We start from the raw sequence: 25,207 nt of genomic DNA on the forward strand, positions 1-25,207 counted from the left end.
GACCTTGTCTGCTCAGGGATTCGATCTAGCAACCTTTCGGTTACTGGCCCAATGCTCTAACCACTGACAGTGGAGACATTGTCAGTGATTCATTTAGAATTCAAGGCACACTTAACCAGCATGGCTACCACACCATTCTGCAGCGATACGCCATCCCATCTGGTTTGCGCTTAGTGGGACTATCATTTGTTTTTAAACAGGACAATGAGAGCTATTTGACCAAGAAGGAGAGTGATGGAGTGCTGCATCAGATGATCTGGCCTCCACAATCACTGACCTCAACCCAATTGAGATGGTTTGAGATGAATTGGGCCACAGAGTGAAAGAAAAGCAGCCAATAAGTGCTTAGCATATGTGGGAACTCCTTCAAGACGGTTGCAAAAGCATTTCAGGTGAAGCTGGTTGAGAGAATGCCAAGAGTGTGCAAAGCTGTCATCAAGGCAAAGGGTGGCTATTTGAAGAATCTCAAATATATTTTGATTTGTTTAACACTTTTTTGGTTACTGCATGATTCCATATGTGTTATTTCATAGTGTTGATGTCTTCACTATTATTCTACAATGTAGAAAACAGTAAAAGAAAAACCCTTGATTGAGAGGTGTGTCCAAACTTTTGACTGGTACTGTATGTCTATAATTGACACACTCACTCTCTCTCTCTCTCTCTCTCTCTCTCTTATCTCTTTCTATAATCTCTGTCTCTATCTAATCTCTCTCTCTTTATCTCTATCTCTGTCTCTAATCTCTATTTATCTCATCTCTGTCTCTCTTTATCTCTCTCTCCAATCTCTGTCTCTCTTTTTCTCCATCTCTCTCTGTAATCTCTCTCTCTAATCTCTCTCTATAATCTCTTTCTCTCTTTATCTCTCTCTCTAATCTCATGTCTCTATCTCTCTCTCTAATCTATTTCTCTCTTTATCTCTCTCTCTAATCTCTGTCTATTTATCTCACTCTCTAATCTCTGACTATCTAATCTCTCTCTCTAATCTCTGTCTCTTTATCTCCCTCTCTAATCTCTCTCTCTAATCTCTGTCTCTCTTTATCTCTCTCTCTAATCTCTGTCTCTATCTCTCTCTCTCTAATCTCTGTCTCTTTATCTCTCTCTCTCAGGGATGGTGGTGGTATTCCCCAGTAGTTTACAGTCACATTTGTCCTGTATGGTGGAAGGCGAATGGTTTTCCTCCATTGTATCTCTATCATAGTAAAAAAATATGCACAGTTGTGAGGACAGACATTATGAACATTTTGAGTACCAGATTAAAAGTGTTAAATGTGTGACGACCCCCTCTATCCTCCGTCTTCGGCTAGTACTCTCCTGATCCCATCTTCATCACACACTGAGGTGAGGTGTGTTGTATTCATTATGGTGGGATAATTACATCACATTGGTGCAAATTAATTGGTTAATTGCACTTTTTTTTGCTGCTATGACCCAGCAGGTGCATAATAAAAACAGTGCAGGGATCACATGGGGATCCTTGTGTTCATAATACGTGATTGACAGGAAACCTCAGACACCTCCGCAAGAGAGAGAGAGAGAGAGAGAGAGAGAGAGAGGTATTATTCAAATTACCATTCCTTCATTTCATGCCACGTTTTCAGATGTTTTTTGGAGGAGGAGGGGGAGGAGGAGGGAGAGGAAGAGGAGGAGGGGGAGGGGGAGGAGGAGGGGGAGGGGGAGGAGGAGGGGGGAGGAGGAGGAGGAGGAGGAGGAGGAGGAGGGGGGACGTCATGTCCAGAGGGCTTTGGATGATAAATGAGAGAATTGAGTTGTTTGAGTTCCTCTTAATATGGTAAATAGAGGAGCTCGTCTACCTACAGTAGATGATGTAAGGGAGCTCCTCTAGCTACAGTAGATGATGTAGGGGAGCTCCTCTACCTACAGTAGATGATGTAGGGGAGCTCCTCTACCTACAGTAGATGATGTAGGGGAGCTCCTCTACCTACAGTAGATGATGTAGGTAGAGGAGCTCCCCTACATCATCTACTGTAGCTAGAGGAGCTCCCCTACATCATCTACTGTAGGTAGAAGAGCTCCTCTATTTACCATATTAAGAGGAACTCAAACAACTCAATTCTCTCATTTATCATCCAAAGCCCTCTGGACATGACGTCCCCCCTCCTCCTCCTCCTCCTCCGGTAGATGATGTAGGGGAGCTCCTCTACCTACAGTAGATGATGTAGGGGAGCTCCTCTAGCTATGTGATATAGGATAGCTCCTCTAGCTACAATAGATGATGTAGGAGAGCGGCAGAGGGCTTTGGATGATAAATGAGAGAATTGAGTTGTTTGAGTTCCTCTTAATAGGGTAAATAGAGGAGCTCTTCTACCTACAGTAGATGATGTAGGGGAGCTCCTCTACCTACAGTAGATGATGTAGGAGAGCTCCTCTAGCTAGGTGATATAGGATAGCTCCTCTAGCTAGGTGATATAGGATAGCTCCTCTAGCTAGGTGATATAGGGGAGCTCATCTAGCTAGGTGATATAGGGGAGCTCATCTAGCTAGGTGATATAGGAGAGCCACTCTAGCTAGGTGATATAAGAGAGCCACTCTTGCTAGGTGATATAGGAGAGCCACTCTTGCTAGGTGATATAGGAGAGCACCTCTAGCTAGGTGATATAGGAGAGTTCCTCTAGCTAGGTGATATAGGAGAGTTCCTCTAGCTAGGTGATATAGGAGAGCCCCTCTAGCTAGGTGATATAGGAGAGTTCCTCTAGCTAGGTGATATAGGGGAGCTCCTCTAGCTAGGTGATATAGGAGAGCCCCTCTAGCTCGGGGATATAGGGGAGCTCCTCTAGCTAGGTGATATAGAAGAGTTCCTCTAGCTAGATGATATAGGAGAGTCCTTCTAGATAGGTGATATAGGGTAGGTCCTCTAGCTAGGTGATATAAGATAGCCCCTCTTGCTAGGTGATATAGGAGAGCCCCTCTAGCTCGGGGATATAGGAGAGCCCCTCTAGCTAGGTGATATAGGAGAGTTCCTCTAGCTAGGTGATATAGGGGAGCTCCTCTAGCTAGGTGATATAGAAGAGTTCCTCTAGCTAGATGATATAGGAGAGTCCTTCTAGCTAGGTGATAGTGGAGAGTTATTCTAGCTATGTGATAGTGGAGAGTTCCTCTAGCTAGGTGATATAGGAGAGTTATTCTAGCTAGGTGATATAGGAGAGTTCCTCTAGCTAGGTGATATAGGGGAGTTCCTCTAGCTAGGTGATATAGGAGAGTTCCTCTAGCTAGGTGATATAGGAGAGTTCCTCTAGCTAGGTGATATAGGAGAGTTATTCTAGCTAGGTGATAGTGGAGAGTTCCTCTAGCTAGGTGATATAGGAGAGTTATTCTAGCTAGGTGATATAGGATAGTTCCTCTAGCTAGGTGATATAGGAGAGTTCCTCTAGCTAGGTGATATAGGAGAGTTCCTCTAGCTAGGTGATATAGGAGAGTTCCTCTAGCTAGGTGATATAGGAGAGTTCCTCTAGCTAGGTGATATAGGAGAGTTCCTCTAGCTAGGTGATATAGGGGAGTTCCTCTAGCTAGGTGATATAGGAGAGTTCCTCTAGCTAGGTGATATAGGAGAGTTCCTCTAGCTAGGTGATATAGGAGAGTTCCTCTAGCTAGGTGATATAGGAGAGTTCCTCTAGCTAGGTGATATAGGGGAGTTCTTCTAGCTAGGTGATATAGGAGAGGTCCTCTAGCTAGGTGATATAGGAGAGTTCCTCTAGCTAGGTGATATAGGAGAGTTCCTCTAGCTAGGTGATATAGGAGAGTTCCTCTAGCTAGGTGATATAGGAGAGTTCCTCTAGCTAGGTGATATAGGAGAGGTCCTCTAGCTAGGTGATATAGGAGAGTTCCTCTAGCTAGGTGATATAGAAGAGTTCCTCTAGCTAGGTGATATAGGAGAGTTCCTCTAGCTAGGTGATATAGGAGAGTTCCTCTAGCTAGGTGATATAGGAGAGGTCCTCTAGCTAGGTGATATAGAAGAGTTCCTCTAGCTAGGTGATATAGGAGAGGTCCTCTAGCTAGGTGATATAGGGGAGTTCCTCTAGCTAGGTGATATAGGAGAGTTCCTCTAGCTAGGTGATATAGGAGATGTCCTCTAGCTAGGTGATATAGGAGAGTTCCTCTAGATATTTTTCATGGAGGAATCAGGGAACATCTTTATCTCCAACTCCAGAAATCCCACTATTAAGATAACTCCTTGAGATCTGATTGGAATAAGTTGTTATTTTTTGCTAAAGCAAACATTCTTTGTATAAAAAAAATTCATATTGATGCTGGAATTAATGAGTGGATGAATGGATGAATGGATGAATGGATGAATGGATGAATGGATGAATGGATAGAGCACATTCACATTTCTAGCAGTTTTTATTCCCTCACATCAAAGCATCCCCAAGATAATATTTGAGCTTCCTTCTCTTTAATCTGAGTAATATCAGGATCGTCATGATCAAAGTATGTTTAAATAACACTGAAGCAATATTATTCTGTCATCATTAAACATTGATAAAGACTTTGGATTCCTGAGTCATCTCACCATGCATGTAATGCTCCGGGTGTCGTGGGTGTGGAGTCAAATGCAGGAGACAGAGAGTTCAATGCTGCGCGTCCTTTAATCGCACCAATGCACCACAGGGTGCTCACAAAAACGTTACGTTCCCAAAACACAGGGAATCAAAATGTACAAATGGGACACAACGTGCCTATACCACAGAGCCGAAGGTTTACAATGAAATAATCCCGCACAACAACCAGGCGGGCCGGCTGTCTAATAAAGACAAACTAATTACACATTCACAGGTGCTACCACTCAACATACAAGGAGGGGAAGGAAAAACAATCAGTGGCAGCTAATAGGCCGGTGACGACGACCGCCGAGCGCCACCTGCCCGGGAAAGGGAAACACCCTCGGTCGGACTCGTGACAGTACCCCCCCCCTGACGCGTGGCTCCCGCAGCGCGCCGACACCGGCCTCGAGGTCGCCCCGGAGGACGAGGCGCAGGGCGATCCGGATGGAGGCGATGGAAATCCCTCAACATGGAGGGATCCAAGATGTCCCCCACCGGTACCCAGCACCTCTCCTCCGGACCGTACCCCTCCCAGTCCACGAGGTACTGCAGGCCCCTCACCCGGCGTCTTGAGTCCAGAATGGCCCGGATCGTGTACGCCGGGGACCCCTCGATGTCCAGCGGGGGGGGAGGGACCTCCGGTACCTCACTGTCCTGCAGGGGACCAGCTACCACCGGCCTGAGGAGAGACACATGAAACGAGGGGTTAATACGATAATAGGAAGGGAGTTGTAATCGATAACACACCTCGTTTATCCTCCTCAGGACTTTAAAGGGCCCTACACACTGCGGACCCAGCTTCCGGCAGGGCAAGCGGAGAGGTAGGTTTCGGGTCGAGAGCCAGACCCTGTCCCCCGGTACAAACACGGGGGCCTCACTGCGGTGGCGGTCAGCACTCCTCTTCTGCCGTCCACTCGCTTGTCGTAGAGATTCCTGGACGGCCCTCCAGGTCTCCTTGGAGCGCTGTACCCATTCCTCCACCGCAGGAGCCTCGGTCTGGCTCGGATGCCATGGTGCCAGGACCGGCTGGTACCCCAACACACACTGAAAAGGGGACACGTTAGTAGAGGAGTGGCGTAGTGAGTTCTGAGCCATTTCAGCCCAGGGAATGTATCGTGCCCACTCCCCTGGCCGATCCTGGCAATACGACCGCAGAAACCTACCCACCTCCTGGTTCACTCTCTCCACCTGCCCATTACTCTCGGGGTGATAACCGGAGGTCAGGCTGACAGAGACCCCCAAACGTTCCATGAACGCTCTCCATACCCGGGACGTGAATTGGGGGCCCCGATCAGAAACGATGTCCTCCGGCACCCCGTAGTGCCGGAAGACATGGGTGAATAACGCCTCCGCAGTCTGTAGGGCTGTAGGGATACCGGGCAACGGGAGGAGACGGCAGGACTTAGAGAACCGATCCACAATCACCAGAACCGTGGTGTTCCCCTGAGACGGCGGGAGATCGGTTAGGAAATCTATGGACAGATGTGACCATGGCCGCTGTGGAACAGGGAGGGGTTGTAGCTTCCCTCTAGGAAGGTGCCTAGGAGCCTTACTCTGAGCGCACACTGAACAGGAGGAGACATAACCCTTAACGTCCTTAGCCAACGTAGGCCACCAATACCTCCCCTGAAGGCTCCCCACTGTCCTCGTCACCCCAGGGTGACCCGAGGAGGGTAGAACGTGAGCCCACCGAATCAGTTTGTCCCGAACACCAAGCGGCACGTACCTTCGCCCCGCTGGACACTGAGAAGGCGCGGGTTCAGCCCGTAACGCCCGCTCGATGTCCGAGTCCACCTCCCATACCACTGGGGCTACCAGCTTCGATGCGGGAAGGATGGGAGTAGGTTCGGTGGACCCATCCTCCGTGTCATAAAGGCGGGACAGTGCGTCAGCCTTCACGTTCTGGGAGCCCGGTCTATAAGACAAAGTAAATCGGAACCGGGTGAAGAACATGGCCCACCTTGCCTGACGTGGGTTAAGTCTCCTAGCTGCCCGAATATACTCCAGATTCTGGTGGTCGGTCCAGATGAGAAAGGGGTGTTTAGCCCCCTCAAGCCAGTGTCTCCACACCTTCAGAGCTCTAACCACCGCTAGCAACTCCCGGTCCCCCACATCATAGTTACGCTCCGCTGGGCTGAGCTTCCTTGAGAAGAAAGCGCAGGGTCGGAGTTTTGGTGGCGTACCCGAGCGCTGTGATAGCACGGCACCCACCCCAGCCTCGGACGCGTCCACCTCCACTATGAATGCTAGAGAGGGGTCCGGATGCGCCAACACGGGCGCATCAGTAAACAGCGCCTTCAACTTGTTGAATGCTCCGTCCGCCTCTGCTGACCACTGCAAACGCACCGGGCCCCCCTTCAGCAGTGAGGTGATGGGAGCCGCTACCTGGCCAAAACCCCGGATAAACCTCCGGTAGTAGTTGGCAAAACCCAGAAAACGCTGCACCTCCTTTACCGTGGTCGGAGTCGGCCAATTACGCACGGCCCTAATGCGGTCACCCTCCATCACTACCCCCGAGGTGGAAATGCGATATCCCAGAAAAGAGACGGCTCGTTTAGAGAACACGCATTTCTCAGCCTTGACGTATAGGTCATGCTCCAGCAGTCTACCAAGCACCTTGCGCACCAGAGACACATGCGCGGTGTGAGTGGCCGAGTAGATCAGAATGTCATCGATATAAACCACCACTCCCTGCCCGCACAGGTCCCTGAGAATCTCGTCTACAAAGGATTGGAAAACGGCTGGAGCATTCTTTAACCCATACGGCATGACGAGGTACTCATAGTGGCCTGATGTAGTACTAAATGCGGTTTTCCACTCGTCTCCCTTCCGAATACGCACCAAACTATACGCGCTCCTGAGATCCAGTTTTGTGAAGAACTGCGCTCCGTGGAACGATTCCACCGCCGTAGCGATGAGAGGTAGAGGGTAACTATACCCCACTGTGATGGCGTTTAGACCTCTATAATCGATACACGGACGCAAGCCTCCCTCCTTTTTCCTCACAAAAAAGAAACTTGAGGAGACGGGTGAAATGGAGGACCGAATGTACCCCTGTCCCAGCGCCTCCGTGACATATGTCTCCATTGCCAACGTCTCCTCCTGGGACAGCGGGTACACGTGACTCTTGGGAAGCGCAGCGTCTACCTGGAGATCTATCGTACAATCCCTTCCCGGTCGATAAGGTGGTAATTTAGTCGCTTTCACTTTACTGAAAGCGATTGCCAAATCGGCATACTCGGGGGGAATGCACACCGTGGAACCCTGGTCTGGACTCTCCACCGACGTGGCACCGATGGAAACTCCCAAACACCTTCCAGAACACTCCTCTGACCACCCCTGGAGAACCCCCTGTTTCCACGAAATTTTAGGATTGTGCCGGGCCAGCCAGGGAGTCCCCAGCACCACTGGAAACGCAGGCGAGTCAATAATAAAGAAACTGATACGCTCCCTATGATTCCCCTGCGTCACCATGTCCAGTGGGACCGTGGTCTCCCTGACCATCCCTGACCCTAATGGCCGGCTATCTAGGGAGTGCACGGGGAAAGGAGAATCTATCGGCACCAGCGGAACCCCTAACTTAAGGGCGAGTCCGCGATCCATAAAGTTCCCAGCTGCGCCTGAATCGACGAGCGCCCTATGCTGGGAAGAGGGAAAAAAGCGAAGGAAAAAAGTTAAGACAAACATGTGGCCAACAGGGGGTTCTGGGTGAGTTTGATGCTGACTCACCTGGGGTGACCGAGAAGCGTTCCGCCTGCCATCTCTACTCCCAGACGGACCCCCCCAGCACCGATCAGACGTGTGTCCTCTCCGACCACAGTTGGTGCAGGGAAGGCCTCCTCCTCCGGTACCCCTCGGCGCAGCCCCTCCCAACTCCATCGGAATGGGAGCGGAGGGGCTGGGTGGTGGAACGCACAGGACCCTCTCTGAACGCCCGCGGGCAGCCAGCAGATTATCCAGTCGAATGGACATGTCAATCAGCTGATCCAGTGACAGAGTGGTGTCCCGACACGCTAACTCCCGGCGGACATCCTCTCGGAGACTACACCTGTAGTGGTCCATGAGAGCCCTGTCGTTCCACCCAGATCCGGCTGCCAAGGTCCGGAACTCCAGCGCGTAATCCTGGGCGCTCCTCCTCTCCTGCCTGAGGTGAAATAGTTGTTCTCCCGCCGCTCGGCCGTCTAGAGGGTGATCAAACACGGCGCGGAAGCGACGGGAAAACTCTGGGTAGTGCTCCCGCGCTGAGTCTGGACCATTCCAGACCGCGTTCGCCCATTCCAGGGCACGACCCGTGAGGCAGGAGATGAGGACACTCACCCTCTCTTCTCCTGAGGGAGTGGGTCTGACGGTGGCCAGGTATAGCTCCAGCTGGAGCAGAAACCCCTGGCAACCCGCCGCCGCTCCATCATAAGCCCTCGGTAGCGTCAGACGGAGGGTGCTGGAGTCGGGAGATGGGGAGTCCGGAACCGTGGGTGCCGAAGGTGGAGAGAGGAGCCCACTCCTCTCCCATCTGTCCATTCTCTCCATCACTTGATCCATCGCGGATCCGATCCGATGAAGGACGGTGGTGTGGTGGAGAACCCGTTCCTCCATCGATGGGAGAGGGTTGGCTGCTGCTCCTGCTGACTCCATCAATTTGATGGGTGCGGGATTCTGTAATGCTCCGGGTGTCGTGGGTGTGGAGTCAAATGCAGGAGACAGAGAGTTCAATGCTGCGCGTCCTTTAATCGCACCAATGCACCACAGGGTGCTCACAAAAACGTTACGTTCCCAAAACACAGGGAATCAAAATGTACAAATGGGACACAACGTGCCTATACCACAGAGCCGAAGGTTTACAATGAAATAATCCCGCACAACAACCAGGCGGGCCGGCTGTCTAATAAAGACAAACTAATTACACATTCACAGGTGCTACCACTCAACATACAAGGAGGGGAAGGAAAAACAATCAGTGGCAGCTAATAGGCCGGTGACGACGACCGCCGAGCGCCACCTGCCCGGGAAAGGGAAACACCCTCGGTCGGACTCGTGACAATGCACTAAATATAATATGGCCGAGCTGCAGCCTCACCTATTATAGTCAACTATTTCAAGAAGAGGTCCCTGATTGCAAAAAATCTGTTAAATGTCTTTATCTACTATAAGCATTATCTCGAATGTGATAGCAAATTGCTGCTAAATTAATCACTCACTCAACTCCTCACTGTTGCTATACCAATGTGTTAGTACCGCACTGTTGCTATACCAATGTGTTAGTACCTCACTGTTGCTATGCCAATGTGTTAGTACCTCACTGTTGCTATGCCAATGTGTTAGTACCGCACTGTTGCTATGCCAATGTGTTAGTATCTCACTGTTGCTATGCCAATGTGTTAGTACCTCACTGTTGCTATGCCAATGTGTTAGTACCTCACTGTTGCTATGCCAATGTGTTAGTACCTCACTGTTGCTATGCCAATGTGTTAGTACAATGTGTTAGTACCTCACTGTTGCTATGCCAATGTGTTAGTACCTCACTGTTGCTATGCCAATGTGTTAGTACCTCACTGTTGCTATGCCAATGTGTTAGTACCTCACTGTTGCTATGCCAATGTGTTAGTACCTCACTGTTGCTATGCCAATGTGTTAGTACAATGTGTTAGTACCTCACTGTTGCTATGCCAATGTGTTAGTACCTCACTGTTGCTATGCCAATGTGTTAGTACCTCACTGTTGCTATGCCAATGTGTTAGTACCTCACTGTTGCTATGCCAATGTGTTAGTACCTCACTGTTGCTATGCCAATGTGTTAGTACAATGTGTTAGTACCTCACTGTTGCTATGCCAATGTGTTAGTACAATGTGTTAGTACCTCACTGTTGCTATGCCAATGTGTTAGTACCTCACTGTTGCTATGCCAATGTGTTAGTACCTCACTGTTGCTATGCCAATGTGTTAGTACCTCACTGTTGCTATGCCAATGTGTTAGTACCTCACTGTTGCTATGCCAATGTGTTAGTACCTCACTGTTGCTATGCCAATGTGTTAGTACAATGTGTTAGTACCTCACTGTTGCTATGCCAATGTGTTAGTACCTCACTGTTGCTATGCCAATGTGTTAGTACCTCACTGTTGCTATGCCAATGTGTTAGTACCTCACTGTTGCTATGCCAATGTGTTAGTACCTCACTGTTGCTATGCCAATGTGTTAGTACAATGTGTTAGTACCTCACTGTTGCTATGCCAATGTGTTAGTACAATGTGTTAGTACCTCACTGTTGCTATGCCAATGTGTTAGTACCTCACTGTTGCTATGCCAATGTGTTAGTACCTCACTGTTGCTATGCCAATGTGTTAGTACAATGTGTTAGTACCTCACTGTTGCTATGCCAATGTGTTAGTACCACACTGTTGCTATGCCAATGTGTTAGTACCTCACTGTTGCTATGCCAATGTGTTAGTACCTCACTGTTGCTATGCCAATGTGTTAGTACAATGTGTTAGTACCTCACTGTTGCTATGCCAATGTGTTAGTACCACACTGTTGCTATGCCAATGTGTTAGTACCTCACTGTTGCTATGCCAATGTGTTAGTACCTCACTGTTGCTATGCCAATGTGTTAGTACCACACTGTTGCTATGCCAATGTGTTAGTACCTCACTGTTGCTATGCCAAAGTGTTAGTACCTCACTGTTGCTATGCCAATGTGTTAGTACCTCACTGTTGCTATGCCAATGTGTTAGTACCTCACTGTTGCTATGCCAATGTGTTAGTACCTCACTGTTGCTATGCCAATGTGTTAGTACCACACTGTTGCTATGCCAATGTGTTAGTACCACACTGTTGCTATGCCAATGTGTTAGTACCACACTGTTGCTATGCCAATGTGTTAGTACCTCACTGTTGCTATACCAATGTGTTAGTACCTCACTGTTGCTATGCCAATGTGTTAGTACCACACTGTTGCTATGCCAATGTGTTAGTACCACACTGTTGCTATGCCAATGTGTTAGTACCACACTGTTGCTATGCCAATGTGTTAGTACCTCACTGTTGCTATACCAATGTGTTAGTACCTCACTGTTGCTATGCCAATGTGTTAGTACCTCACTGTTGCTATGCCAATGTGTTAGTACCTCACTGTTGCTATACCAATGTGTTAGTACCACACTGTTGCTATGCCAATGTGTTAGTACCACACTGTTGCTATACCAATGTGTTAGTACCACACTGTTGCTATACCAATGTGTTAGTACCACACTGTTGCTATGCCAATGTGTTAGTACCTCACTGTTGCTATGCCAATGTGTTAGTACCTCACTGTTGCTATACCAATGTGTTAGTACCACACTGTTGCTATGCCAATGTGTTAGTACCACACTGTTGCTATACCAATGTGTTAGTACCACACTGTTGCTATACCAATGTGTTAGTACCACACTGTTGCTATGCCAATGTGTTAGTACCACACTGTTGCTATGCCAATGTGTTAGTACCTCACTGTTGCTATACCAATGTGTTAGTACCTCACTGTTGCTATACCAATGTGTTAGTACCTCACTGTTGCTATGCCAATGTGTTAGTACCTCACTGTTGCTATGCCAATGTGTTAGTACCTCACTGTTGCTATGCCAATGTGTTAGTACCTCACTGTTGCTATGCCAATGTGTTAGTACCACACTGTTGCTATGCCAATGTGTTAGTACCTCACTGTTGCTATGCCAATGTGTTAGTACCTCACTGTTGCTATGCCAATGTGTTAGTACCTCACTGTTGCTATGCCAATGTGTTAGTACCACACTGTTGCTATGCCAATGTGTTAGTACCTCACTGTTGCTATGCCAATGTGTTAGTACCTCACTGTTGCTATGCCAATGTGTTAGTACCTCACTGTTGCTATGCCAATGTGTTAGTACCTCACTGTTGCTATGCCAATGTGTTAGTACCTCACTGTTGCTATGCCAATGTGTTAGTACCTCACTGTTGCTATGCCAATGTGTTAGTACCTCACTGTTGCTATGCCAATGTGTTAGTACCTCACTGTTGCTATGCCAATGTGTTAGTACCTCACTGTTGCTATGCCAATGTGTTAGTACCTCACTGTTGCTATGCCAATGTGTTAGTACCTCACTGTTGCTATACCAATGTGTTAGTACCTCACTGTTGCTATGCCAATGTGTTAGTACCTCACTGTTGCTATGCCAATGTGTTAGTACCGCACTGTTGCTATGCCAATGTGTTAGTACCTCACTGTTGCTATGCCAATGTGTTAGTACCTCACTGTTGCTATGCCAATGTGTTAGTACAATGTGTTAGTACCTCACTGTTGCTATGCCAATGTGTTAGTACCTCACTGTTGCTATGCCAATGTGTTAGTACCTCACTGTTGCTATGCCAATGTGTTAGTACCTCACTGTTGCTATGCCAATGTGTTAGTACAATGTGTTAGTACCTCACTGTTGCTATGCCAATGTGTTAGTACCTCACTGTTGCTATGCCAATGTGTTAGTACCTCACTGTTGCTATGCCAATGTGTTAGTACAATGTGTTAGTACAATGTGTTAGTACCTCACTGTTGCTATGCCAATGTGTTAGTACAATGTGTTAGTACCTCACTGTTGCTATGCCAATGTGTTAGTACAATGTGTTAGTACAATGTGTTAGTACAATGTGTTAGTACAATGTGTTAGTACAATGTGTTAGTACAATGTGTTAGTACCTCACTGTTGCTATGCCAATGTGTTAGTACAATGTGTTAGTACCTCACTGTTGCTATGCCAATGTGTTAGTACAATGTGTTAGTACAATGTGTTAGTACCTCACTGTTGCTATGCCAATGTGTTAGTACAATGTGTTAGTACCTCACTGTTGCTATGCCAATGTGTTAGTACAATGTGTTAGTACCTCACTGTTGCTATGCCAATGTGTTAGTACCTCACTGTTGCTATGCCAATGTGTTAGTACCTCACTGTTGCTATGCCAATGTGTTAGTACCTCACTGTTGCTATACCAATGTGTTAGTACCTCACTGTTGCTATGCCAATGTGTTAGTACCTCACTGTTGCTATGCCAATGTGGGCCTCCAGATACTTTAATCCTCTTTTCTTTTTGTCTTTCTTTCTAGTCAGAATACGAACCAATAATGACCACTACCTGACAATGTCTCAATTCATTTGTAGCGTACACACAGATTCTTTATGTCAGTGTCATTATAATGTGACCTGTTGCAGAGACTATTAGTGATGGACATTGGAACGTAGCCAGTATATGGCCTTACATTAAGTGGAATGCTAGTGTCTGTTGTGGATATATGAACAGAGACCGTCCTTTATTAACAGAGACCTAGTAACCAGAAGAGGAGGGTGTCCATCCTTTATTAACAGAGACCTAGTAACCAGAAGAGGAGGGTGTCCTTCCTTTATTAACAGAGATCTAGTAACCAGAAGAAGAGGGTGTCCTTCCTTTATTAACAGAGATCTAGTAACCAGAAGAAGAGGGTGTCCTTCCTTTATTAACAGAGACCTAGTAACCAGAAGAGGAGGGTGTCCATCCTTTATTAACAGAGACCTAGTAACCAGAAGAAGAGGGTGTCCTTCCTTTATTAACAGAGACCTAGTAACCAGAAGAGGAGGGTGTCCTTCCTTTATTAACAGAGACCTAGTAACCAGAAGAAGAGGGTGTCCTTCCTTTATTAACAGAGACCTAGTAACCAGAAGAAGAGGGTGTCCTTCCTTTATTAACAGAGACCTAGTAACCAGAAGAAGAGGGTGTCCTTCCTTTATTAACAGAGACCTAGTAACCAGAAGAGGAGGGTGTCCTTCCTTTATTAACAGAGACCTAGTAACCAGAAGAGGAGGGTGTCCATCCTTTATTAACAGAGACCTAGTAACCAGAAGAGGAGGGTGTCCATCCTTTATTAACAGAGACCTAGTAACCAGAAGAGGAGGGTGTCCATCCTTTATTTACAGAGACCTAGTAACCAGAAGAGGAGGGTGTCCATCTTTTATTAAGGATGATTTGTCTCCAGGGGCATCGGCGACACCTCTTTCAATATAGGACTGAGCCACAGTCAAAGCTCAAGATTCTGTACGCCCCACCACTATTACAGAAACATTAATTCTGGATCCTGTCTCTGCTTCAGAGCGAGACTGTGGTGTGGTATGACCTGGGTTCAAATACTATCTAAAATCTTTCAAATGTTTTTAGTGTTTAGTTAAGTCTGCCTGGAGTGCCACATGGGCGGGGTTTGTGACTATTCTATATGTTCCATTGCGCCAGGCAAGCTTAATCAAGCCCAGATTAAGTACAGTATCTGAAATGTTTTCAAATAGTATTTGAACCCAGGTCTGAGTGTGTTATCGTCTTTGCTGAGGCGGCAGGCGAACAGCTTGTCATCCATCTTACTCAGTGATATCTGTCCCCTCCATCTACCCTTCTCTTCAGTCTTCCCTTGCTCGTCTTCTCCGCAGCCACAGTTCCTGCTTTTGTTCTACCTCTTTGCGTGTGTTCTGTTGAAACCATACATTCACTTATTCACGTATCATGTTGGCTATCAATACCTTGTATCTCTGACTGCAGATACATTTAGCAATGCTTTGTCGTAACCTATGATGCCACAGTTTTATCCAGTTCAGTGAGTGCTATAGCCGTGTCCAGGAAAGCCCAGTGGCCTAACTACCGTTTCCAGGAAGGCCCAGTGGCCTAGCTACCATGTCCAGGAAGGCCCAGTGACCTAGCTACCGTTTCCAGGAAGAAAGTGGCCTAGCTACCGTTTCCAGGAAGGCCCAGTGGTCTAGCTACCGTTTCCAGGAAGGCTCAAGTGGCCTAGCTTCCTTTTCCAGGAAGGCCTAGTGGCCTAGCTACCGTTTCCAGGAAGGCCCAGTGGCCTAGCTACCGTTTCCAGGAAGGCCCAAGTGGCCTAGCTACCTTTTCCAGGAAGGCCCAGTGGCCTAGCTACTGTTTCCAGGAAGGCCCAGTGGCCTAGCTACCGTTTCCAGGAAGGCCAAGTGGTCTAGCTACCATTTCCAGGAAGGCCCAGTGGTCTAGCTACCGTTTCCAGGAAGGCCCAAGTGGTCTAGCTACCGTTTCCAGGAAGGCCCAAGTGGTCTAGCTACCGTTTCCAGGAAGGCCCAGTGGTCTAGCTACCGTTTCCAGGAAGGCCCAAGTGGTCTAGCTACCGTTTCCAGGAAGGCCCAGTGGCCTAGCTACCGTTTCCAGGAAGGCCCAGTGGTCTAGCTACCATTTCCAGGAAGGCCCAGTGGTCTAGCTACCATTTCCAGGAAGGCCCAGTGGCCTAGCTACCTTTTCCAGGAAGGCCCAGTGGTCTAGCTACCGTTTCCAGGAAGGCCCAGTGGCCTAGCTACCGTTTCCAGGAAGGCCCAGTGGCCTAGCTACCGTTTCCAGGAAGGCCCAGTGGTCTAGCTACCATTTCCAGGAAGGCCCAGTGGCCTGTATGAAATCTGAGAAATGGATAAGTATTATTTACATTGCCATAGTCTGTACACTATGTCGATGGCCACTGTAGTTAGTGTAACAGGAACACATATTTTTCATTGATTCAGGCTACCTTTATTCAAGTTATATACAGTAGATAGGTTCAAGTATCCTGTCTGAGTAACAGTCAATGATGAGAAATAGCACATTTGCAAGGTGGGACTCTCAATGACAAATTCTCAATCGGTTTAGCTTTTATCAGAACTGTGGATGATAAGAGCCCCCCCCCCCCTCTCTCTCTCTCTCTGTATCTATGTCTCTATCTCTCTCTCTCTCTCTCTCTCTCTCTCACTGTCTCTCTCTGTCTCTCTCTGTATCTATGTCTCTATCTCTCTCTCTCTCTCTCTCACACTCTCTCTCTCTCTGTCTCTCTCTCTCTCTCTCTCTGTCTCTCTCTGTATCTGTCTCTATCTCTCTCTCTCTCTCTCACTCTCTCTCTATCTCTCTATGTCTCTCTCTCTATGTATCTATGTCTCTCTCTCTCTCTCTCTCTCTCTCTATCTCTCTATGTCTCTCTCTCTCTATGTATCTATGTCTCTCTCTCTCTCTCTCTCTCTCGCTCTCTCTCTTTTACTGCCTCTTTTTTGTCTCTCTCAATCTCAGTATTTGTTTTGTATCTGTCTATGTGATTCTGGTACCAGTGAATGTCTCCCAAGACTACCTCGTACAGCATTAGTGTAAACATGATTCAGACAGAGGTGGTTGTTTGAGCTGTTTGAATTTTTCCAGTTATAGTTTTTCCCAATTGTTTACACTCTAAAACTGGCCCATGAGGCACAATGACCCAAACCTGTAACTCATTTAGTAGAACTATACACCAAATCTGCAAGACTACTGGCACATGACTTGCTTTACACTCAGACTGTACAAACATTTGGCAAAACACAACACACAATTCTCTAACTTTGGCACAACCTTCCCAACTAAAATGTATTGTGTGCAAATGAAAGGCACCACTGTTCAACAAGTTAAGATCAATTACCAATTGATCACTTTCTATCTTCAAACACTAATAATAATGTCCACTTTGCAATCTGACCTTTGGTATGGATAAAAAGGCCACAGGTGAGTGCACAGGTGAGTGCACAGGTGAGTGCACAGGTGAGTGCACAGGTGAGTGCACAGGTGAGTGAAAGTAAACTTGGCAGAGAGGGGTGGAAGTGGAGATGGAGGTGAGGTGGAGGTAGAGGTTGAGTTGGACCAAGAACAAGGAATTTCTGTAATCTCTGATGAAATTCAAGTGACTCTGGTGGACCATGTGGTCAACCATGATTTGACCTTTCGAGAGGCTGTTCAGAGAGTGCTGCCCAATCTAAGCCACCTCACCGTAGCATCCTTCATCCGGACGTTCCAAAATGAGAATAGGTACGTACTTCAAATCTACTACTTTTACTACTTGACAGTAGAACAACATGAAGCACAATAAAAACTGTAGATTCCAATAGGAACTGTAAGTGGAAGTAAAAGTAAATGGTTCATGTATTACTGTATGTATGAAATTGGGAGTTATATGACTTTGTAATATGTTTATCTTGCATACTGTATTACTGTAGTGTTTACTGTACTGTGTGCTATTTCGTTTTTATAGAACTGAAAGACGACCACCACGTACGTGGTGGTAGAACGCGTCTATTTACCAGACAAACAGGAAGCGGCCATTATCCAAACGGTAGTTGAAAATAATGCCATAAGACTGTTGTAAATCCAACAACAGATGATTGGAAACCCTTCCATAGTGAGCCTATCAACCACAGCCCTGCATCCTTAACAAACACCATCATCCACAACATCACAGTGAGCTTATCAACCCCAGCCCCTCATCCTTAACAAACACCATCTCCCACAACATCATAGTGAGCTTATCAACCCCAGCCCCTCATCCTTAACAAACACCATCTCCCACAACATCACAGTGAGCTTATCAACCCCAGCCCCTCATCCTTAACAAACACCATCTTCCACAACATCATAGGGGCTAACATCAACCACAGCCCCTCATCCTTAACAAACACCATCTCCCACAACATCATAGTGAGCTTATCAACCACAGCCCCTCATCCTTAACAAACACCATCTCCCACAACATCACAGTGAGCTTATCAACCACAGCCCCTCATCCTTAACAAACACCATCTCCCACAACATCACAGTGAGCTTATCAACCACAGCCCCTCATCCTTAACAAACACCATCTCCCACAACATCACAGTGAGCTTATCAACCACAGCCCCTCATCCTTAACAAACACCATCTCCCACAACATCACAGTGAGCTTATCAACCACAGCCCCTCATCCTTAACAAACACCATCTCCCACAACATCACAGTGAGCTTATCAACCACAGCCCCTCATCCTTAACAAACACCATCTCCCACAACATCATAGTGAGCTTATCAACCACAGCCCCTCATCCTTAACAAACACAATCTCCCACAACATCACAGTGAGCTTATCAACCACAGCCCCTCATCCTTAACAAACACCATCTCCCACAACATCATAGTGAGCTTATCAACCACAGCCCCTCATCCTTAACAAACACCATCTCCCACAACATCACAGTGAGCTTATCAACCACAGCCCCTCATCCTTAACAAACACCATCTCCCACAACATCATAGGGGCTAACATCAACCACAGCCCCTCATCCTTAACAAACACCATCTCCCACAACATCATAGTGAGCTTATCAACCACAGCCCCTCATCCTTAACAAACACCATCTCCCACAACATCATAGTGAGCTTATCAACCACAGCCCCTCATCCTTAACAAACACAATCTCCCACAACATCACAGTGAGCTTATCAACCACAGCCCCTCATCCTTAACAAACACCATCTCCCACAACATCATAGTGAGCTTATCAACCACAGCCCCTCATCCTTAACAAACAACATCTCCAGATGAAGCACATCTACAGAGTCCCATTTGAAAGGAATCACCAAAGAGTGAAGGATAAACAGTAGGAATATGTAAGTCATGTTCTATTATTCCACTCTAGAAACATTAGAGACTCATTGATGTTGCCAGTGAACTTTACTATACAGCAATTACAGTATTTACTGTCATTTCAGAGAATCATGGAGTTGGATGCCCGTCCCTCAGGAAGTCATACTCATAGATGAGGCTGGATTCAATGTAGGCGAAGACGAGGAGGAGAGGAAGAAACGTCATTGGTCAACGCGCCATCATTGAGGTACCTGGCCAGCGCGGGGGAAATGTCACCATATGCGCAGCTATGAGCCACAATGTGGTCCTCCACCGTCATGCCACCCTTGGACCATACCACACTGCCCATCTCCTTCATTTCCCTGAACACCTTTACATGAGAATCTTTTTCAACCAGAGCCGACAGGTCCAGATGATACCGAGCAGCAAATGTGTGTTCTAATTTGGGACATCGTGTGTTTCCGTTGAAGCTGTTCAGGTCTGTTCATCTCCCAACATATTCCCCACTTCTCAACCCCTATTGGGGAGCTGTTTTTCAGCCTGGCGGTGGAAGGTGTATCATCGCAAACCCCATGAACGTTATGGCCGTTCTCCAGGCAATGGTGGCGGCTGTCAGGGGTGAATGCGTCATGCCAGAAGATATTTCCCCCGCTCTCTGGTCGAGGAGAATGTCACCTGTGATGTTGATTTAACATCTGTGGCCAGATCAAAACAACAGACAAGACTGATTTTTGTTTTCGCAATGGGATTATTTGTTACTTGACTGTATTTTGACAGTTTCTTTATCTATTCTGTACAATTGATCTAACATACAGCACAGTAGTACAAATACGCCTAGTTTTCTTCATTTGCATATGCAAAATACATTTACTGTATGTCTGCATTTGTACTGTATTTGTGCTTACAGTCTGCTGTTTGACATGCATTGAGTCAAGTTGAAATATAAAACTAACATTTTCGAATTTGTGTTCCTGTTCCTGTTCCTGTTCCTGTTTGAGTACACGCAAACAATATACAGTATACCAGCAAAATCTTAGTCTTTACACTGAAATAGGTTCTGATAGTAGTGTTTTGAATATGTCACATTAGTGTGTTCTCGGTTGTCAGTAAGTTAGATTCATTTGATGTGCGTCTCAATTGTGTTTCATTTTGAGCAGGGAGTACATGATTTTTATTGCTGTGTTTAATTTTGCCAGATGTCTGGGGTTTGGGGAAATTGGCCAACTGTTTTGTGTTTAGAGTTTTGAATACCTTCAAATCAAATTGTATTGGTCACACACGCGTGTTTAGCAGATGTTATTACGGGTGTAGCGAAATGCTTGTGTTTCTAGCTGCAACAGTGCAGTAATATCTAACAAGTAAAATCTAACAATTTCATTCACAACAATACACACAGATCTAAGTAAAGGAATGGAATTAAAATATTTGGACGAGTAATGTCAGCGTGGCATAGACTAAGATACTGTAGAATAGGATAGAATACAGTATATACAGTATATAATAATGAGATGAGTTTTAGTAAACGTGTTTAACAACTCGTAATATTCCAGTGGGGAAAACACTAGCTATCGTAAGTGGCTGTCATTGTGACTATCGTAAGTGACTGTCATTGTGACTATCGTAAGTGACTGTCATTGTGACTGTCATTGTGACTGTCATTGTGACTGTCATTGTGACTGCCATTGTGACTATCGTAAGTGACTGTCATTGTGACTGCCATTGTGACTGTCATTGTGATTGTCACTGTGACTGTCATTGTGACTGTCATTGTGACTGCCATTGTGACTATCGTAAGTGACTGTCATTGTGACTGCCATTGTGACTGTCATTGTGACTGTCATTGTGATTGTCACTGTGACTGCCATTGTGACTGTCATTGTGACTACCATTGTGACAGTCATTGTGACTGTCATTGTGACTACCATTGTGACAGTCATTGTGACTACCATTGTGACTGTCATTGTGACTGCCATTGTGACTGTCATTGTGACTACCATTGTGACTACCATTGTGACAGTCATTGTGACTACCATTGTGACTGCCATTGTGACTGCCATTGTGACTACCATTGTGACAGTCATTGTGACAGTCATTGTGACAGTCATTGTGACTGTCATTGTGACTGTCATTGTGACTGTCATTGTGACTACCATTGTGACTGTCATTGTGACTACCATTGTGACTGTCATTGTGACTACCATTGTGACTGTCATTGTGACTACCATTGTGACAGTCATTGCCATCAGAGTTTTAATTTCCTATGTCTACAGATGGCTGTGATTGTGCATCTGGAGATCTACCTGCGCTGCGGTATGTCAATGTCAATGTTGACCGAGATGAAAAACAAATACTGTTGGGTGATAATAGGATGCCAGGTTAAATACACTGTTTGGACATGTTAATTCCTCTCATTCAGGCAATGTGCCATTTCTAACCCACTGCACGTTGTGAAATGGCTTGTGTGCTCTGTGTCACATCTACAACAACAATAGTAAAGTCCTCCTCCCCACACCTGAACACAGATATCCACAGATATATTGTATTGTATTGTATTGTATGTTGTATGTTGTGTTGTATTGTATTGTGTTGTATCATATTGTGTTGTGTTGTATAATATTGTGTTTTATTGTGTTGAATTGTGTTGTAATGTATTATATAGTATTGTGTTGTGTTATATTGTGTTGTACTGTATTATATAGTATTGTGTTGTGTTGTATTGTGTTGTGTTATATTGTGTTGTGTTGTATTATATTGTGTTGTGTTATATTGTGTTGTGTTATATTGTGTTGTATTATATTGTGTTGTGTTATATTGTGTTGTATTATATTGTGTTGTATTATATTGTGTTGTAGTGTATTAAATAGTATTGTGTTGTGTTGTGTTATATTGTGTTGTGTTATATTGTGTTCTGTTATATTGTGTTGTGTTATGTTGTGTTGTGTTATATTGTGTTGTGATGTACTTCATGGAACAATACTTTCCCAGGAAAACCGTTTCATTACTTGTGATTCATAGATATAGAATGACTCTCTTTGCGTAATCTATTCATTCATAAATGTCATCCTATTTCCATGGTGTGACTCCTTCTGAAAGAACATGGCTTTCAGGGGCTGACCCAGATACTGTATAGGAGGGACAGAGACATGGTCATCTCTTTCTCACTGTATAAGAGAGACAGAGTCATGGGAGAGTCATCCCTTTCTCATCCCTTAATTCTTACCTCGCCTCCCTTCTCCTATCCCTCCCACTCCCCATCTCCCTTACCCTTACCCTCTCCCTAACAATCCCCTCTCTCTCTTCCCCTCCCACTATCCCAACTCCCTCCTCTCTCTCCCCCTCCCACTATCCCAACTCCCTCCTCTCTCTTCCCCTCCCACTATCCCAACTCCCCCTCTCTCTTCCCCTCCCCCTATCACTCCCCCCTTTCTCTTCCCCTCCCACTATCCCAACTCCCCCTCTCTCTTCCCCTCCCACTATCCCAACTCCCCCTCTCTCTTCCCCTCCCACTATCCCAACTCCCCCTCTCTCTTCCCCTCACACCTATCACTCCCCCCTCTCTCTTCCCCTCCCACTATCCCAACTCCCCCTCTCTCTTCCCCTCCCACTATCCCAACTCCCCCTCTCTCTTCCCCTCCCACTATCCCAACTCCCCCTCTCTCTTCCCCTCCCACTATCCCAACTCCCCCCTCTCTCCCCCTCCCCCTATCCCAACTCCCTCCTCTCTCTTCCCCTCCCACTATCCCAACTCCCTCCTCTCTCTTCCCCTCCCACTATCCCAACTCCCCCTCTCTCTTCCCTTCCCCCTATCACTCCCTCCTCTCTCTTCCCCTCCCACTATCCCAACTCCCCCTCTCTCTTCCCCTCCCACTATCCCAACTCCCTCCTCTCTCTTCCTGTCCCACTATCCCAACTCCCCCTCTCTCTTCCCCTCCCACTGTCCCAACTCCCCCTCTCTCTTCCCCTCCCACTATCCCAACTCCCCCTCTCTTTTCCCCTTTCACTACTGAGAATGACAACCCTCACTATTGAGAATGACACTGAGTAATATTAGAGCATCTTCCATTTTTTAATTGGTTGGTGCTGTCTGAATGTTTCATAATGTCTGAAATATAAAGAACCTTTTCTGGAATAGTTTTCTGAATGTATATAAAAATAAAAAAAAGTCTCACGCTGTCTGCTTGTGTTCCAAATGGTACCCTATTCCTATCTGGTGCACTACTTTAGACTAGGGCCCATAGGACTCTGGTCAAAAGTAGTGCACTATGTAGGGAATAGGGTGCCATTTGGGACTTAGTTCTTGGTTTCCGCACAGGGGGTGAGGTGGGGGAGACAAATACGCCTACAGCATATACCAGGAAGCAGTCAACATATTAGCATATTGTCTGACTCCTGAATGTCACCATCTAGCTATTCTTAGAAGGCTTTTTCTTCCGAAGAGGAACCCTTTGTATTACATGAAATGCATTTGAATCCCACTGCACTCCACTGTGGATTAAAAAACTATACCCATCAAACTGTATCTCATCAGGCCCTCAAACTGTATTTCATCAGGCCCTCAAACTGTATCTCATCAGGCCCTCAAACTGTATTTCATCAGGCCCTCAGACTGTATCTCATCAGGCCCTCAAACTGTATTTCATCAGGCCCTCAAACTGTATCTCATCAGGCCCTCAAACTGTATTTCATCAGGCCCTCAAACTGTATTTCATCAGGCCCTCAAACTGTATTTCATCAGGCCCTCAAACTGTATCTCATCAGGCCCTCAAACTGTATTTCATCAGGCCCTCAAACTGTATCTCATCAGGCCCTCAAACTGTATTTCATCAGGCCCTCAAACTGTATTTCATCAGGCCCTCAAACTGTATTTCATCAGGCCCTCAAACTGTATTTCATCAGGCCCTCAAACTGTATTTCATCAGGCCCTCAAACTGTATTTCATCAGGCCCTCAAACTGTATTTCATCAGGCCCTCAAACTGTATCTCATCAGGCCCTCAAACTGTATTTCATCAGGCCCTCAAACTGTATTTCATCAGGCCCTCAAACTGTATTTCATCAGGCCCTCAAACTGTATTTCATCAGGCCCTCAAACTGTATCTCATCAGGCCCTCAAACTGTATTTCATCAGGCCCTCAAACTGTATTTCATCAGGCCCTCAAACTGTATTTCATCAGGCCCTCAAACTGTATCTCATCAGGCCCTCAAACTGTATTTCATCAGGCCCTCAAACTGTATTTCATCAGGCCCTCAAACTGTATTTCATCAGGCCCTCAAACTGTATTTCATCAGGCCATCTCAGATTGTTTTCTGACTGCTCATGTCTCCTGTACAGTAGTCGTGATCCATTATACTAGATTAAGATATAGGAGTGATCCAGACATTTCTTCATTTTTTTTGTTGTCTTGCTGCCAGACATCAAATTGTACTCTTGAGAACCCTAGAACTGCTGGGGCCAAGTCTTTCTGTCTAAATATTTGTATACTGTGCATTGTCTTTATTTCTGAAGAGTTCCTACAATTTATTTCAGTACTCGGCATCTGAGCCGGAGCTCATCTCATATGTATTCAGATCTTAAATTATGTATTTACCACAGTGTGAAATATTGAACCTGCCTGTTTTTGAGTGTAGTACTGCTGCACTTTATTTTCATTGCCCATTGGTGGAGGTAGTGAGGTAGTGGGTTGGGACAAGGACAGGTCTGGAGCTGCTTGGCTTTCTGTTACAGTTTTCTTCTGGTGAAAGCGTGGTTATCTTTAGACATCTTTAATAAAAGATGAAAAATGAACAATATACAAAACAAGAAACGTGAAAAACTGAAACAGCCCTATCTTGTGCAACAAACACAGAGACAGGAAACAATCACCCACAAAACACTCAAAGAATATGGCTGCCTAAATATGGTTCCCAATCAGAGACAACGATAAACACCTGCCTCTGATTGAGAACCACTCCAGGCAACCATAGACTTTCCTAGACTACTTCACTAACCACAATCCCATTACCTACAAAAAAACCCTAGACAAAACACACCACATAAATACCCATGTCACACCCTGGCCTGACCAAAATAATAAAGAAAACACAAAATACTAAGGCCAGGGCGTGACACTTTCTTAGGGGTCTGATGGTCTGTTAAAGGGTTCATTGTGGTGATCAATCAATGGATGTTCACAAACCTCAGGGACTGAGGTGTAAGCTACGTCAGTCAGTCAATTAGG

General features: G+C 46.1%; 1 protein-coding gene across 31 annotated transcripts in view; it reads left to right on the forward strand.

Moving 5' to 3' along the window:
* The window catches only part of mapk10 (mitogen-activated protein kinase 10), a 120,164-nt gene that overhangs the window by 22,940 nt on the left and 72,017 nt on the right, over positions 1-25,207 (forward strand). The window lies entirely within an intron of this gene.

The sequence above is a fragment of the Oncorhynchus mykiss genome, chromosome 12, assembly GCF_057628025.1.
Source record: "Oncorhynchus mykiss isolate SJ-2025 chromosome 12, ASM5762802v1, whole genome shotgun sequence".
Classification (NCBI taxonomy): Eukaryota; Metazoa; Chordata; class Actinopteri; order Salmoniformes; family Salmonidae; genus Oncorhynchus; species Oncorhynchus mykiss.